Consider the following 12,865-nt stretch of genomic DNA (forward strand, 5'->3'; position numbering starts at 1 on the left):
CTGGCACCACAGTTGGCCCAATGGACATCCAGTTGGAGTGCGACTTCAAAGAGTGATCTGCTTTCTTTCCGTCTTCAACTCAACACTATAATACGCCAGCATTCCTCCAATACACACTCACTTACTTTCATAGATGGCCATACCATACTTGTGTCTAGATCAGACATGCATCCAAACAGACAGGCGCATGGTGGGCAGTGGGACTATCTCCCGCCGAGCAAAGGGTCAGCGGCTTTTATCTTTAGTCTGACCTCATTGTAAGTCTTATTTATCTGAGCTACATATGAGAGATGAGAGGTGCTGCTGGTAAATGTTAAATCATGTCTGCCATGTCTATTTCTAACAGGGTAACGGTGAGAACAGGAAAGTCAGATGAGATGAGAAAGAACTGCTTATAACTTTAAAATAGCTCTGTAGTTTAGATCCCTAATTTAGACCACAGTAGCTATTGATATGAACACGATCGTGAATAGTTCTGGCATTTTGACAAAGGTGAAAGTTTCAGTCAAAAACATGTCAAGGTTATTACATCCTGTCTTATTGTCTGATAAAGATGAATAGTCCCTCTGGTCTATAAAGCTTGGTATGGTCACATCTCTTTTGACAAAGCCCTATTCCAACTCAATGGCAATGTGCAAATGAGCTTCAACGTTCTATCAAATGCCACTTCAAACTTTGAACAAAAAGTGGACCTTCACTGTTTAGCCGGTGTGGATTGTCTAGAACACTGACACATTTAAGCAGTAATCTCTAACTCTAGTAGTTAAAAAGTACATTGAATGCCTGCCTTACACCAGATTAATCTAATCGTCACACCTTCTTGCTCAGGTGAGAGTTTGTGTGGAGGAGGTGGTGTCATCTCCTTTCTGAGCCGTCAGTTCAGATTTGCGTCTGTGCACACCAAGACTTCCTGATTTGTGTGACAAACACAAATGCCTTGAAATTCCCAGAGCCCCGGCTCCTTACCAGCCTCATACCTCGTAATGCATTATTCACATCCATATACACACACACATGCACGCACACTCCTTCACCACAACCTTCTCGCATCAGCAGAGGGACAGCCACCACTACTATGGCAGAAAATCCATATGTCCGTGACATCTTTGCCTAAAGTGGGAAATGACTATAACCATAAGCTAGTAACCTATCACTCAATATTATGGCCAAGTGTTAACAATTTTATAAACTGTGATTTTTATCTTGCCTATAAGCCCTTGGTGATACCATAATGTGTACAAAGTGATATTCTAAATGGCACCGTTAGGCCTTCATAGAAGAAGCTTCATCATAAAACTTTTATATATGCAACTGTGCTAGTATACTTTTTATGGACAAACCCATGCCACCTTGTTCAGCTGGTGTGTGTTACATGTCATGCTAGGGCCAAAGCCAGCTAAGCCCTGGCTGCACTGCATGGCCTTGGTCCCTGTGCCGGCTCCGTTCCAGCCACTGACACCCGGCTGCAGCTGAGCACTGTGAGGCCTGTGTGCTGGTCGGTAACGGTGAAAAACGAGAGCTGTCATATCGTAATCGTGTAATAACTGTGCATGGTGTCACTTTCAGCAATTAATGGAGACGCTGTGACCGGGCTGCGTAAATCCTGCCTAAGTCGGCAGTTAGCAGGAGATGCTTGATACCGGGGCCGGCTGGTTTATCTAGTGCCTCTATAAGGGCTCTATCGGTTTCAATAGTTTGTTTTGTGCCAGTTGATTTGCATGATTTAATTGTAGTAATAGTAAATTTGAATCATCTTTTGGACTATTTCCCATGTGTGTTACTTTCTAATCTGTGCATGAAATGATGTGTATGGTTTCTCTTGTTGTAAAGCTAGATGACAAAAGTTGTAAATCCTTTCTGTCATTTCTAAAAAAGGTAAAGCGTTACCTTTTACAGTCTTTTTCCTTCTTTCACCACCAATTTATCTGAACAAATGACTTTGATAGACCTATTATTATTTAAGTCCTGTCGAGAGTAACTACGTGGGCAGCCCTATTCAGCCAAAGTTACTCATCAAAATAACTGACTTTAACAGATGTATTTTGTAGAAAGTTTGCACAATCTCTGTCATGCTATTGCTGTTTCTATTTTGTCAAGTTATTTCCACGGAACAAATACTGAAATCCAAGGTGCAGACGAGCCATACGCTAAATCTGTCTGTGCCTTACCCAGTAGCCCATGTTCCCTTTCTTCTTGTGGCACCATCAGTTTACTTACAAAATTGCTATTGACACCACTTTTGATCTATAATGCATTAACATTTTCATATTAATAGCGCTGATTTTTAATATCAAGTGATTGTGGGTAGATCTTAGTGACAGAATGAAAGCAGAACAGCGGTGATCAAACGACACATTGTTCCAGGTCATGTCTCCTCTGTCTGTCTGTCAAAGCCGCTCCGGAGACATTTAGGCAACCATTCCGACTAAAGGGAATTTCTACAGAACCAAATCACTCAGTTTTCCCTCTAGTCCCCAGCCTCCTCGTGTCAGAATACTGCATCTGTCACAGTATTCCGGTGTGGTCTACAGACCCGACCGTAAATGCCTTGTAACCTGCTATCTTTACCTAGTCTTGGCTCAGATTGCCTTAAGCTTACTTTAAAATGCAACACATATACTGTACGTGTCATGGCATGTATTCAGAAGAATTAAAGCGAATTTCCGATAATGACTGGAACGGAGATGAATAATCCACTCAGGAATCATACTGCCTTGTGATCGAGCCAAATAATGGTTTAGAGAGTACTGCTAACAACTCCCGCAGCCTTATAAGGGGTGACAGATGACAAGAATGGAAACCACCCATGTATCCTACAAATTATCATAGTACGCTGCCAATTCTGGAGAGAAAATTATGTTTATTTGTTCTCAGTGCATGAATGACATTTTAGGAACTGCCAATAATGGGAGGATTAGCGAGTATTGACAAATTTGTTAAGCGACTAAACCGAAAACTAAACAAACGAACAAAAGGATTTACAGAAAGTTTTGTAAGCATGCAAGCTCACTTTGCTCTAAGGCGTGTCACTTTGTTTGAGTATAACGTGCTTCAAGTGAGGTCAAGAGGCATAGATGTATTGATTGTGTATGATCAGGTATTACTTGTGTCTGATCATGGTTACGAAGCGGGAAGGTCATTGGGTGAACACTACTTTGTAAGAAAACTCTTCTCGAACCCAACTTAAATGGGTTGGACTTGAAAGTTGGCCTCAGGTGAAAATAACAACATGTTTTTAATAATTTGGACTTCCACATTTTAGAATCGAGCTGGACTGGACTTCTCTGCAACGTGAACTTGAATAATGTGGATTAACAAAGTGCCTTCAATCACTAAATACTGTGTGTCGCTGTGTGCCCAGATTTGCAACAGTTTGTGGTTGGCTCTTGCATCACAGTGAACTTTATACCAAGGCTGAGCGGCCCCTCTGAGTGCTTGGAGCTTCACTCATTGGATGACTCTGATGTAAAAGTCTATTTGCGCCCTTGTGCAGAGAGCAGAAGGTCAGTATGCCCCGGTCTGCACTCACTTGACATTTATTACATGTCTGTCCCTTGACTATGAACTGATTTTGGTAAGCAAGTTTTTTCTATGCTTCTCCCTCAGCTTGGAACTATCTCCAGTCTGAACTGAACTTGTGTGATGTGAAAATTGTCAGTGCTTCTGAATGTTCTTGTCTTTTTGTACTATGACTCTTGTTAATTGTAGATGTGTAACTGTTTTATATTTACTGTGTGCTGTAGATTGTGCACTTTGGCCCAGGACCCCCTTGTTAAACGGGGGTTAAGGCTCCAAGTACAGCCTGCCGCAGTGTCGTGAGTTCGAGTCCCGACTTTGAGTTTGAATCCCGACAATGTACTGTATGTCCTCCCTTCTCTCTTAACCTTTCCTGTCTAATAAAGCCCTCGGGCCAAATAAAGTCTAATTAAATAGATACATTTTAAAAAGTTAAAATACATTCGAATATGCAATATGCAACACTAAAACTGGATGGTGTCTAAGCTGGTTATATACCTTACTGTATTGCTGTCAGTGTTTCCCACAGAGAAGTCAACATCTTGTCCGAGCTTCTCCAAGATTACTTTCGCTGCACTGGATCGTTGTAGGTACAAGTGTACAGTATGTACTTTGGATTAATAGTCAGTGATATGTGTGTAAAGAGTAGTGTACTTCATAAACCCTGGGAAGTCCTGCGGTGACTAAATAGTGCTGAAGGTGAGGATTAGCACTGAGCTTGCAACCATGGAACATCTCCTACAGGTGTTTTGGAGCTTACGAGTGTCAGTGCAGGGAGTATCTGACACAGAGTTGTTATAAAAAAAAAAAACTAAATGCTAATAATAATGACGACATTAGTGGGTTATTCAACATTAAGTGCGGGAAGTGTAATTTGAATTAAGTGTGTCCATGTTTCTCTGTCAGCTTTTTCTCCTTTTATACATTTTCTAATTCCAGAATTTGTCCACTGCGTTCCACTCATTACCAGAAATATCCATAAGTAACATGTCCTTCTAGAAATGTTTTTCCCCCTGTCTCATTAGTTTTTTTGTTCTGTTTCTCCCAAAAACTTCTTCTTCTGCAAGTCTTTTGTTAGCCTTGTGATACCGAGGCCAAACTTGAAAGAAAATCTTATGGACATGAGCTTATACACCGTGCCAGATTGTGTTAAATAATGACGAGATGTTGGTGCCAATTCATCTGTAATTGTCCCTTCTGGCACAGTCTGCTGAAAGTCCTGGGGAAGCCTAAGCTCAAGATCACTGCAAGTGTTAATCTTCTTATACTTAAGGTATCGGATTCTCTTTTGATGTCGCTAAACATGTTGACTCCTATCTCAGTGAAGAAGGCAATCCAGACATAGCTATGAGCCAGATGGGGGTTTTGTCTGGATTTCTCCTCAGAGAATCTAATGCTTTTGAATGTTTTTCCTTCGTCTCACTTCATTTTGTTAAGATAATGCACTAGGAAAGTAGAGTGCAAATGGAAACAGAATGAAACAGATTGATATGGCACTAATTGTCCTTTTAGTCTGCACAATTTACCTTCTTTTGCAATTGCCTGATTTATATTTAATGAGGCAAAAGCCTATCTCACACTACTGAGTGTTACACCTCAAGGTTGTTTCCTGGCTTTATTAGGAAGCTCTTTGGAACATCAACACACTTGTTTCCAATGATAAATTATTCAGCGTCTAATTAAATTTCCTGACCTCAGGGTGTACTGTGTATGTTTTAGTCATCTGTGGTGATGACCACACAGACACATGCTAGGGAATCCGCCCCAGGGAGTCAGGTGGACTACCCCCAGAATGGTACACTTTCTTGGGGCTTGAGTCCTTGGCATGTTGGGCCTCCCTCGGGTGCTCAGGTGAGTGTAAGTGATCAATCACAGGTTTTCTTTTGTCAGGCGAGATTCTCCCATCAGTCAGTGGTTGTGAGGGCCTCTGGTGCTGGGTGCAGAGGCTGTGAGCTCAGGGCAGGCTCCCGCATGTTGAGTGCTGATCCCACACACAGGTGGAGATTTGTCATGCACCACTAGGATCTCATCTGTGATTGAATGTGCCGTTTGAAAGTGACATGTGTGCGCACACTCACAAGTATGTACCAAGTGAATGAGAATATGTACCTGCAGACATGTCATTGAGACACCAGGACCAGGATCAGCTTCCGAACATTAACATCCCGTGAAAACAAATTATGAAATACACTGGAATCTTGTATTTAATATCCTTGATTAATACACAGGTCAGGGCTTAGACGTGTTGTTGTTTGGCCTTAAGCCAAACTGTGGATCAAATTTCCCTTTATATGTTTTGACTAACCTTTGATGTGAATGCACAAAGAAAGGCTTATCTATTTGTTTTTAGTTTAAGGAACAATTCTATTTGAAATGAGTAAGCAATGTATATATAATCTGAGACTGACAGTAAACGTTGACATACTGTACATACATATAAAGAAACAAATCTCCAGACGCCATTCTTTTCACACTAATCAAAAACCATCAGTGCCTGAAGGCACTTTTTGACTTTAAAATGTATGCTTTTAGTTTAGTTAGTACTTAATTATGAATTATGGTTATAGAATCAGACAGTTGGGTGTTGAGCTACGGCATGTTTTATTAGTCTAGCTCATACTTAAATGTCTGTACAGATATAAACATAATAAAAAAACAGGTCTGCTGTTCTGGAGTTGTGATTTAGAGGTGTCTGCCTCTGGCACTCAGACAGCTGTGTGGATGAACTTTGGATGTTTGAGACAAAACTAACACAAATGTTTCCCATAGAGTTGAGGCATCCAACAAACAAAAGTGTATCTTTATTAATTGTGTGAGGGTTTGTCAAAGTCACAAAAAGAAAAAACATAAATTGTTAGTGAATGTGAAACGTTTCATTCTTGGAGATGATCCCAGCTTTGCTGAGCTGGACAAAAGCTGTTAGAAGTCTCAGATGACGTTTGCTGGTTAGACTGGCATCAGTCAAAGCCACAGGCTGCCCCCAGGTCACGCCAAAGCTGGCATTTAGAGTTTGAACTCAAACAGCACACACATTATCCTACTAATGATGGAATAACAGCTCTGATTCACCATGTAGCTACATGTAGGAAAGGTAATAGAATATTGTGTAGGGGAAAAGCACTTTCCCAGGACAAGCAGCTGTCAGTGAGTGAAAGTGAATGAAAGGCAGACAGGGAGAGAAAAGAAGGGGTGGGAGGATATAAACAGCCACGAATAGAGGTTTAGATTATTGTAATTATGGCTCTGTATAAAAGGCCTGATACTGTTATTATCATTGAGTCATGTAGGAGAAAGGGATGTTTAAGAAGATGTGTCACACTGTCTGAGGTTCAGATGGTTTTCTTTGAAAAAACACATAAGATTTACCTTCTATCCTTCAAATCAAATCTAGTCAATAAAGCACAAGACTGGTGCTGGTGTCTGTGAATACCATATCCCAGGTTAAATTTATGGATGTGGTTAAATGTACATTTTACTATCTTCTATCAATGTTCTAAAAGTGCCTTAGTTCTAATAGAAACAAGCTGTAAGTGTCGGCCTGGTCACTGTAGGCATCCATGTTGTGGTGATGCTGTATAAATGTTGTGGCTTCTCTGTTTTCTTACTTGGGTTGCACAGCAAATGTCAGAGAAGTTCATATTTTCAATGGCAGTGGAGGAGTAGCCATAAACCAGGTTCTGTATTTTTATCCCTACATTGTATAATGAATGTTCCAGAGGACAAAACAGTCCTGGTGAGGGTGGGGTGGTAAGAAAGCCATGTGAGGGCCGTATTGGGCGGGGGCTGCTTGTGGTTTTTGGGAACATGAGAGAAGGGTGCAACTGTAGTGGACATGAGGCCATTTGGGAAAAGGCGACTCTGAGAAATACTTTTTTTTTTTAACCCAATCCTTTATGCAAGTTGGATGTTTTGCTTCTTCGGAGTGAAATATAACCAACTCCGTTCTGAATATTCCCAAACAAGACGACTCCCATTTCAATTACACATTACAAACCGCATGACAGTTTCCATTGTGCAATACTCCATCTAACAAGGCTACACTAAATCGGCCAGGCACCCTTGTTCACACTGGAGTCAGTGTGCCGAGACAGGAGGGTAGGGCCCGCGACAAGAGGCCCTCTTAACTGCTCTATTATGGAAACACATACCTGCAGAGACGCAGACACCTGACACTCAGCACTGAGTGGCTAAAAGCTGCTTCTATCTTTTGTACTTAAATGTTGTCAAACTGTTATGGTTCTAATTCTTTTGTGTTGATTGTGTGTTTGCATGAGTCATAGGGAGATTATCTCGTGGCCCCAGTGCCTACAGCTTAATTCTTGTAAGGAATACAAAAAGTATTTCGCTGTAAATCTCTACTTAGATGACAAAATGACATGTTACTGCACACAGACAATGCAGTACTCACCCTAACAACATATCATTTAATAATCACTAACACTAAAAGCATGTCTATATTACTGTTGAAATAAGATTATCCAGGATACTTAAGCATAGGAAAGGTTGTCCCTTCTGAACGATCTATTTGGATGGTGGGAATTCTGGGATAAACCCCGTTCATACTCTCAACAAATGCCGTTTCTCAAATCCCAACCACCGTGACTGAACAGATTTGGCGTACTCTGGTAAACATTTATATTTACTTCATAGGTTTGAGGCATCTATTTCAGGGCTAGTTTGGCTGTTGTTCTTGTTTTATACACAACGTGCCAATGCCAAGCCTATGGAAGTGAATCCAAGTATACGATTTGAAAAGCAGAAAAATTAAAGTTTCTGAGGTGGTACTTTATTTTTAACTCTTAAAAAAGAAAGGGGAAACTTCGGCTTTCACTGTGATTAAAAACAAAGCACTTACTCACCCTCTGACCTAACATTTGAGACTGTTCTCAGACTATACAGAAGCTCCGCCAGTGCAAGTGTGCTCCTCAAGCTAGCATTATTGCATGTGGTAATTTCCTGTGTACTGTCTGCATGGCGTTGCGGTCGGAGCGGTGATTATACAGTGCCAATAGAAATGCTAATGTATGTGTTCACAAGAGACATAACATCGAGGCACAATTAAAAGCACAAACAAAGTGTCAGCCAGTGTTTGCGCTAATAACCGGTTGGAGCTGAGAGAGACGGAGGAGCCAACAAGGGAAAGTGCGGTCACAAGCACGTGTTGCCAGCACTCCCGAAAGGAAAAGAATGGCACCACTTATTGTGAATGGAAACAGATAGGGGAGGGGGTGTATCGCCGGGTTTGACTAGCGCACACATACCCCCGCCCCCAACTCAAGTGGTCTCACCCCCCCACCTCAGAATTCCAGTTTACCATTGTCGAGTCACTGCAAAGTTCACAGGAGTAACTTCAACCGTATCGCTCACATCTAATAGCTCTGTGTACTCTGGCTACTCATGCTTCTAGCACTTGAGCATTGTTCTGTTTGGTGCCATTCACCCATATGGGAAGCGGACAGGGAATTTGCTAAAGCCCACTGGTCAGCCGAAACTTGAGATCCCTGGACAAGCTGATGCAAGAATGGCACAGCCTTAATTCAGCGGCACGATTGAAATGATACGGCCACTTTGTGATCATAAGAAAATGCTCGAGCAGTTTATCCTGTTTAAATGGTTTGATGGAGCTAATGAAATTTGATGTGCTTTTGTGTGCTTAGTAAATGGCTCGGTCACATGATGAGCGCTGTCTGAGAACTGGAATACCCATTTCTGGAGATTTATGGTGAGAATGTCAACTGTCTGAAATTAGCATTGGAGTATACGCCCTCCAAGTTTAAGTATCTTTGTTTGCCCTATTTCCCATATATCGTCCCTCGATTGGATCAATTAAAATTACTTACTCCTTTTCCCTTGCTGTAATTGACTGTCTTCAATGCACCAGGCTGACCACACTGCCCGCAAAGACATATTTATCCAGATCATATGTGAGTTGATCTTGTTCAGTAACTGAAGGATTGGCGTATTTGAGCTAGCGTCTCACAATTGAACTTGGGACCTGCTGCACAACAAAAGGGTAGATGTCTTTAAACTCTGTGCCAACCAACCAGCGGAACATAAAACAAGATCACCTGGTGATGTTAGGATACCAGGAAATATAATTTCTGTTTACATAGTAAATATGTGCTTGAAAAAGTGACAGATTTATCATGTTAGGTGTATTGTCTGTAGTAGAAACAAAGAATTACAGGACATTTCCTAAAAGCTTGCAGATTTGAGCAGATCTTTATCAGCATCCAACTGACCAATGTCTTGTCTGTGCACCCCTGCTAATACTAATAAGGCTGTTTCCCCATTGATCACTGACAAGTACATCCTAATTGGCTTGCTCCCTTCAGAACGACAGATGACTGATCAGTGTTTAGACGTATCACAAATTCATGTCATGTTTTGGAAGGATGTGAGGAATACATTACCAGGCAAATGCTTTCAAACTCATGTAGTGCTTTGCTTGTTTGCTTTCCCATACACTTCATTCTGCATATTACCTTCCAAAGGTATCTTAGTTTGTAACAGAATTCATCTTGCCTGATGTCTGATGGCCTCCGGTGCAAACATGACACAACTGGAATCAAAAACACTTCCCCTGCTCGTAATACAATAACGCCCATTCATTCACAGGGTCAGATCACATATCGTGTTTGCTTGTTGCCAAAACATTAAGCGTCTTGAACTCCTCCAAGATTTCCGACACAGATACTGTAGCAATGCTTATCCATCTGTCACTGCACATGAAGTAATCTTCTTGACTCTGTTTGAACACTTTTGTACAAGGCCTAGGGCTGACAGTGAAGTGCACTTGTACTATTTCCAAGCATCGCAAACTACGTCATTTAGTCCAAGAATATCAATAAATGTAATCCATTAATATTGAAGAGTTTATGTCCTCTTAAGATGACCTATCTCCATCACAAGACCAAGGAAAGACCTCTCTTTCTCAAGGTCAAGTGCACCAACAGCAGTGATATCAGTAGTGTGCGACGCAAGTATTGATCAAAGCGTGCAGAATGTATGGTAGACTGTAAAATCAGACCCACTTAGCTTTAATAGCCAACATTAAAGTAATTATGCAACCAAAATGAGGCGGTATAACTATAAGCATATTAATCCCTTTTGTAATTTCCGTGTATCTACGCTATTTCAGCAATGAATCACATTTGTGCCAGTTCTCAACCGCTTCAGGTGAAATTGCAGTAATTAGTCGGGTGGACCTTCCCATCAAGTTACATGACCTTTGACCCCATAGGTAAAATCTGCAGTGCTGAATGACATAATGCACCTGAGGTATTATATGTGAGCGTCAATATTCCTGTATTTACTAATGGCATATGCTAATGCAGTGGTTAGATCATTGGAGCCGTCAACAGGTCAAGGACGACCCATATATATGTCCCAATATACCACGTCTTTAGTGGTATTTGGCTTGTTTTATTACCATGTTAATTCAAGTTATTTTCACAAAGGAAAACTACATTTGCTTGAACAAGATTATTTATGTTAAAGCCGGAATCTCTTTAATTATTATTACACTTAATGAATGCATTTAATTTCATTTGTTAATTTACTTATCTAACTGTAATGCCCGTTCTATAATTACATACTGTACATATTAATAAAAGGAACACAGAATAACTTCCAGGTAAAGTATGCACACTAGAAAGAGGGGGAAAGTGAGCTTTCTCAGAAAACTTATGTCATCAACTCTTTCATTATCTCACGCTGCCACCCCAGAGATCAGCACTGCTTGAAAAATATGGGGTTATAATTGTTTTTATTGGTTTATTGTGCGAGCGAAGGGATCCTTTGATGTATTTAAGGGACCAACCTAATGAATGTTCGAATGCTAAAACAATCTATCCGGGGAGCTGATCTCAGAGGAGGAGCTGGTGATTATCATTATTGGGGGGTTGGGGGTATATATGCATATAATAGTGTTTGGTGCAACAATTCCTTCTTTAGTGGTAGCAATGGTGTACAAGCGGAGACTTAATCAAGCACAGTTGGTCAAAGGGCAGAGGATATGTAAAGAGAAATGGTGTGTAATTGAGTGCAAACGTCCCATACAATGTGGAGATGTGTCAGGCTCAGAGTTATGGGGGCAGTCAGGGCGGGCGGGGCAGGCGAGGTGTGGGGTCAACTTTTTTTTTTTTGGAAATAGGTGCTTTTGACCCGACTGTGACCGCACCGTGAGCCCCGACACACACTTCATTCCTCATTAATCATCTCTGCTGCTTGAAGGCCTCGTTTGAACTCCCATGAAAATTGAGTGGCAACTTTATATTTTTCACTGATTTATTTATGGATTTGTTTTTCTTTCTGCCGCCGTGTGTGTGTTGAATGGAGTGAGAAATGTTTGCTGGTGCTTGTGGAGGGATCTGGTTACCTTTGGCTTTTTCCCACAAACGTGATCAGAGCCTTGAAAGTTGAGAGCGTGTGTCGCTTGAAGCAGTTTTACTTGTGTTTCAAGTTTAACCTTTTATTAAACTGTCCATTGTGCTTTGGCTCTGCCCACTGACTGCTGCAGCTCTATTCTCATGCCCATCAGGTCAGCAGGGTTAACAGCCAAAGGGAGGCAGGAGGTAACACTATCTCATCTCGTCCCCCTTTCTTGCTCTCCGGTCCGCGCGACACATTGACAAAAAAGGAGCAAAGTATATACTACAACCATTTGATGAGCAGCGGGGCAATAAATTCATTAATCATCATTATATGCCTCATCAAACTCTTTGCCACCCTCTCCATGGGAGTTACACAAATTAGCTAGTGAAAATAGCAGTAATTTTAGAGGAGCTAGGTAAGTGCTTTTTGATTGCTTTCTTGAACAATGCTTCCCCTGACAAGCTAATAAATCAGATCTTTCAATAGTTAAAGCACAGCTACTGTGAACCCAGCCCAAGCGCGCTCACAAAAAAGTGGGGTGTCTGGCTGTGTGGGACAAGAGGTTTTACCACCACCAAAGCTCTTTCACACATTTGTTTTGGATTCCTCTTCTTTATTCAGCCACAAAGGAGCTGGGACAAAGCTTTTGATAACTGAATGAACTGCTGTTATGTCTCCAGATGCAAGCAGGGATTTTCTCATATTGGATCAAACCCGCCTCATGTTTAACTTGAAATAGAGAAAGCTGGGCCAATAGTGACCATATGGTGCACAATTCAATCAGTTCTTTCCCCCCTTTTTTTCAAATTCTTTTGTCTGGTTAGCTTGTCCGTTATGCTTATAAGGACAGAGCCATGGCTTGTAAGTCTGAAAGAGGACCCAAATCTTGGCCGGCGATGCGTACCTACTACAGTGATCATATCCTTCTATCCAGATGGCCATTCCATGCAAGACCAACAAATCATTCATCAGG

This window comes from Eucyclogobius newberryi, unplaced genomic scaffold, assembly GCF_026437365.1.
Source record: "Eucyclogobius newberryi isolate DKJ021-1_F unplaced genomic scaffold, fEucNew1.0.hap1 SCAF_5, whole genome shotgun sequence".
Classification (NCBI taxonomy): domain Eukaryota; kingdom Metazoa; phylum Chordata; class Actinopteri; order Gobiiformes; family Gobiidae; genus Eucyclogobius; species Eucyclogobius newberryi.